General features: G+C 36.1%; 1 pseudogene; it reads right to left on the bottom strand.

Annotated features, from left to right (window-relative positions):
• Positions 1-788: 788 nt before the first annotated feature.
• LOC110321983 lies at positions 789-1,689 on the bottom strand (annotated as a pseudogene).
• Positions 1,690-5,683: the final 3,994 nt, after the last annotated feature.

The raw sequence follows: 5,683 nt of genomic DNA, 5'->3' as shown, positions 1-5,683 counted from the left end.
CTCCTTTCACACCTGCTTAAGATTATGACATTAGACCTCTATGGGTATTTCCATTCCATTCCTCAGCAGGTTATGCCACAGAGATCTCTGTTCAATACCGTGAGACTCAATGCAGGAAGAGTACTAGAATATCCATTGCAGTCAGGTAAGCATGAAAACCTTCACAGCTTAGTGTAAAATAAAATGTCATCGCAGGACTTCAGATCTTGGTAAAAGAATCTTGTCCAGGACTCACAGGGGCTCATGGTGCCCACATTCAACCCTAACATGGTGTTCACTTATGAAGCATAGAGGTTGTGAATCAACTCTAGGTACACAATAAACTGGAAGTTTAAAACAGAGAATTTAAAACAACCTAGAAGTGTTTCATGTTGGTCTCTGTTGCCCAGACTGCCAGGCAGTATACCTAATTGATGTGGTGGGCTGTAGGGGATTGGAGAAGAAGTCTCCATGGATCATGGTCAATTCCAGTTTTCAGTGTATGATCAAAACATGTGGGAAATCACCAGACAACGGTCTTGTGAACCCACACAGCCATTCTCACTGGTTATTGGAGCCCTGATCCAACAGAACCCTAGATTGAGGAAAAGCTGATATATGGTTAGGGCCCCTGGTGTTCTGTTGTATTCAATGTATCCCCACACTCTCCAGTCAGCAGGAGACAGACTTGGCATTAAATGGTGCAGTAATAGAAGTAACTGGACGAGGATGAGGAAGCATCTATTCCGATGATGTCATTGCCATTGGTGGCCACGGGGGTGGGGGGGGACTGGTCATGAAGCTGTGTGTCAGGAGTAATGATTGTAGAGGGGCGGGGCTTGAAGTGCACCGTTCTGGAAACAGTGTTGTCGAGTAGCAATACACTCTGCATAACTGATTGTCACATTCTCACTTTGATTGATTTTCTGAAGTAACTGGTAACTGGAGACATAAAACCACCTTTCCCGAGCAAGGAGTCTATTGTCTGGATCTGATTCCAGTCTTGTACCTTAGCAAACTCAGGTAAATATATGGCTGTGGGTTTGATTTCTTTTTCATTGATGAATTCAATCTGTTTCCCATGGACCCCTACAGTTCATGTAATCACTTGCATCTTCAAAGTGAGTAAAGAGGGAGACAGAACAGACAAGTTTGGGCAGGAGCAGGGGGAGGAGCCGGCTGTCCTTAAGTGCACTGATTAATGTGTATTCGCTGAGTCCTGAATGAAGATTCATGGCTGAGAAGGTCCCACTGCAACCATGAAGCCTCTTGTCTCACCCTGTCTTCCAGGTCATAAAGAGAGGATAGGGGTCACTGGTGAATCTAGGAAGTCGTGACTGTGGAAAGCCATCGAAGTGACAGTAGAGTATATCAAAGCAGTAACAGCACATTTCTGCAGTCTCCACCAGGTTCTTAGTGGTATTGACAGTTTCATTGGGCCAGGGGGAGGGTTCAGGGCTGCAGAAGCAGGATTCCTTCCTGTTATAGGAGAGTTTCCAGGTACCAGAGTTAAGTTGGATACATTTTCCTTACAACTGCTGCTGTCCTCATGCTAGTGGTTTTGAAGAGGTCCTGAACTTGAGCCAGGAACAGTTGTGGACTGGATTTGTAGTTGCTTACTTTATGCTGATTTTTGGAAATATCTTTTGCAAAGAATATTTCTTGCTTTTGAAGTGAATGAACTTTGACAGAATTTTCTGGCAAATCCATAATATGCCTTGGGATGATTTACAGCTATATTAAATCTGCTATCCTGTGGTATGATATTTAAATCCCATTACACTATTTAAACATCTTAACGTCACCAACCATATTATATGTTGGATTTCCTATGTAATAAACTTTTAGAATTAGAACTGATAAATGGCTTATAGTCTCTACTCTTCCCCCCAAAGTGTGTTCATGTGAGTATGTATGTGTGTGTGTATGTGTGTGTTGTGTTGCTCATTTGCTGAAAACTTCCCAAAAGGTAAAAGCAATAAATATCACATACATTTTGAAAGCAATATGGGTATAGATTACATAAGCATGTGGAATCATGAGCTAGTCTAGGTCTGTTGAAATCAGTATGATAGCTACTTCTCTTGTAATATTCTGTTGAAATTTTCCAAAGAAGAGAGTTCCTTATTCCTTCCCCACACCATGATTTCTATCTTGTTTAGGAAATGCATATTAAAGCCATATGTTAGGAAAAACCAAAAGACAAAAGGAGAGAAGATTCAAATTTTACCTTAAAGTGTTTTAAATTACCCTAAGGGAAGTATTATTGATAGAATGCCTATTATTTTGTGAATTCATTCTATAAAGTATAGTAGAAGATGTACTCTTTTATAAAAACAGGTTATCAGAACTCTTATACTTTTAACTAACAAATTCACAGTGATGGTTATTCTTCAAAGAATAATTTGCAGTGAATAGAACAAGTAGGTTTTCAATGCAAAATTTCACTTGATAAACCTACAATGTGTGACTGAAGTCAAAGTAGATATTTGGCCTTTTGTACTACCAAATAATTTAGAGAGACCAGAGACCTAGTAGAAAATTATTTAATATTAAAATTAAGTACATCTGCATAACTTGTGAAAAAATAACAATGTTCCTGACACAGTGCCATCTTCGTTTATAGTTGCAAACATCAACCAAATAATGTTGAGATTCTAGATTAGGAACAATTATAATGAGAATTTTAAAGTGTTAGTATTTAGAACTGTAAGAACATCATCTGCTACTTTTGCATAAGAACAGTGGAGACAAATGTAACAGCTATTTGACATGTATGACAGTGCTTTTGAAACATTTCTCTTTACTATTGAGGAATGAATCTTTGAATTCCAGCCCAGAGCTAGAATAACTGCCAAGAAATATAAAAACTTGATAACTTATGATTAAGAATTTATTTAAAAATTCAATTTCAGAATGATGGAGGATACAAAAGAAAATGAAAAGGTTGTGCATAACTATCATCAAGTTGTGCCAACTATAAAACCTATTACAGTGCCTAAAGCAATGTTGTTACCATTTTACCTTATGTAAGGATATACATGTTTCCATCACTGACATTGAATTTCCATACAGATTATTGATCTATTTTTTAGCACCTAGCAATGCTTTGAAAAATTCTTGAAACTTTAGAAAATTCAACCTAGATTAACTACATATTAGATACATCATCATGTAGACTCAACTAAGAAAGGAATAAAAACATCTCTACGGAGTCTCCTAAGTCCTAATTTTGTACAAATTTTAATCATTGGTAGTCAAAACTAGTTCTTGAATTATTGCATTAATGTATTACTGAATTTTCAGAATGTATAAAAATGTCTACAGTATATTTGGCTATTTTTTATATGACTTCACATAACTGAATGCTAATTCTGTCCTGAATAATGAGTCTTGTTAAAAACTGGATATTTAAGTCAATATAATTTTATGAATACACTTGTATATATAACATACTCATAATCTTTGTTGCACCTGTACACTAATGTATGCCTTGGTTACTCTTATGATATTTATTTGCTTCTTTGTTTAAATTGCATTTTATTGATATATTAGCTTACTGTGGTTTTTTTAATTTTATTTTCATTAGATATTTTCTTTATTTACATTTCAAATGTTATCCCCTTTCCTAGTTTCCTCTCTGAAAATCCCCTATCCACTCCTTCCTTCCCCTGCTCCCCAACACCCCCATTCCTGCTTCCTGGCCCTGGAATTCCCCTATACTAGGGCCTAGAACATTCACAAGACCCAGGGCCTTTCCTCCCATTGAAGACTGACTAGACCATCCTCTGCTACATATGCAGCTAGAGACACAAGTCCTGCCATGTGTTTTCTTTAATTAGTGGTTTATTCCCAGGTAGCTCTGGGGGTACTGGTTAGTTCATATTGTTGTTCCTCCTATAGGGCTGCAAACCCTTTCAGTTCCTCAGGTACTTTTTCTAGTTCCTTGAAATATTCAAGAAATTATCCACTCAATTTTCTCAATTTGTGATGAAATTCTATCCAATTTTAGTATATCTGTGAGCATGCCATGCATCTAAATTTGGTCAGAATCAAGGTTTGTTCTTGTTGTTGTTGTTGTGTTGGTGGTGGTGGTGGTGATATTAGTGTTTGTATAAGTTAAAGAAATAATCTCTGATTCTAATTCATTTAGTTCTCCTGTAAGATAGCTTATTCTAATTCAAGAACCTAATGTACCATATTGATTTGAAACAGACATATAAATGCATATATATACAACATATATATATATATAATTAGTAATTATGTATTATATAATTGTATATATATATATATATATGTAATCTGTATCCATGGAGAATGTGATTGAATTTAGGTATAATTTACATATAAACACCAATTTTAATTTTATATTTTGAGATTTAACCAAAGATATAAATCAGTGCAATTATGAGAGTATCAAAGTATTAAATATGTCAATGTAGAAAGTGTCAACTTCTTCAACTTTGAATCTGGTTTATTTTGGGATATGATGTTTTCATTTATTTTCAATGTTCTTAATAGAAACTATGGAGAGCCTTTTGGGGTGCCCCTTGGCAGGTGTCTGACATTGGCCAAGGACAAGGAAATGGACTTCAGACAGGAATCTGACATTGGCCATCACAAGGAAGTAAGCTCAGGCAGGAATCTGACATTAGGGCATGATAAGGAAGTAAGCTTCAGCAAGAATCTAACTTTAGGTTATAATAGGGAAGTAGGGTAAGGCAGGAATTTTAACCTTAGGGTACAACAGAAGAAGTAGGCTACAGGCAAGCTTTTGGGCTTGGACAAGGAAATGGGCTCAAGTATTTTGGTCATTATGACAAGCCCTTTTAAAAAACTGTCATGGAAGTAATTACAGGACTTTGCTTATTGCCTTATTAGTTCCTTATCGTACTGCTTGCCCTTAATACTTGCATGTAGTTAAAAGGGTATAAAAAGCAGATTGGGAAAATTAAACTTGCCTTCAGTCTCAGAATTGGCTGGGATCATGCGACAATGTTGTCTGTCTCTTTTCTTTTTAATCCTTATTCCTGTGCTGAAGAACCTGTTGACTGACTGAGCAGGCTACTTGAAATCGATAGACAAAGTTTTATATTCTACATTTCGTCAATTTCACCCCAACTTTGCCTTAGCAAAAAGTCAAGTTGCTGCCACAACTAATTTTATTTTGCATTTGGAATATTAAATGCACACACATAAAGACACACAGAGACACACAAATGCACACAAGTACATGTATGCATCAAAATATACATTCATGTGTCCTTTGGGTTCTTCTAATTAATGTCTAGAACATTTTCAGTGTCACATCATGTTTCAGTGGACTGTATCTATTGCGTTGTGAATATTATTCCCCTGAACTTTTCAACTTTTGTTTAAATGTTTGTGATATTACATTTTTGTAATGTGATGGAATAGAGTTGTTATTTTATTTTATTTGCAATATACACATAGAAAAATTGTGTTGTTATTTAGGCAGCTATGTTGATAATAATTTATTAGTAAAGCTTATTTGACAGTTCTAGGAGAAGGATTCTATTATCCCCCTCTTAAGATCTTTTCTCTTTCTCATTCTGTTCCACAAGCCTCAAAAGTAGGAGCTGTGTCACACTTGGTCATGGGTACTATACTGCCATTTGATCTGTGCATTCTGTTTAGTTGTAGTTATCTGTAACAATCTTCATCTGTTACAAGTATACAT

The sequence above is a fragment of the Mus pahari genome, chromosome 5, assembly GCF_900095145.1.
Source record: "Mus pahari chromosome 5, PAHARI_EIJ_v1.1, whole genome shotgun sequence".
NCBI lineage: Eukaryota > Metazoa > Chordata > Mammalia > Rodentia > Muridae > Mus > Mus pahari.
The sequence above is the reverse complement of the archived record's forward strand: the minus strand, read 5'-3'. Positions and strand labels throughout refer to the sequence as shown.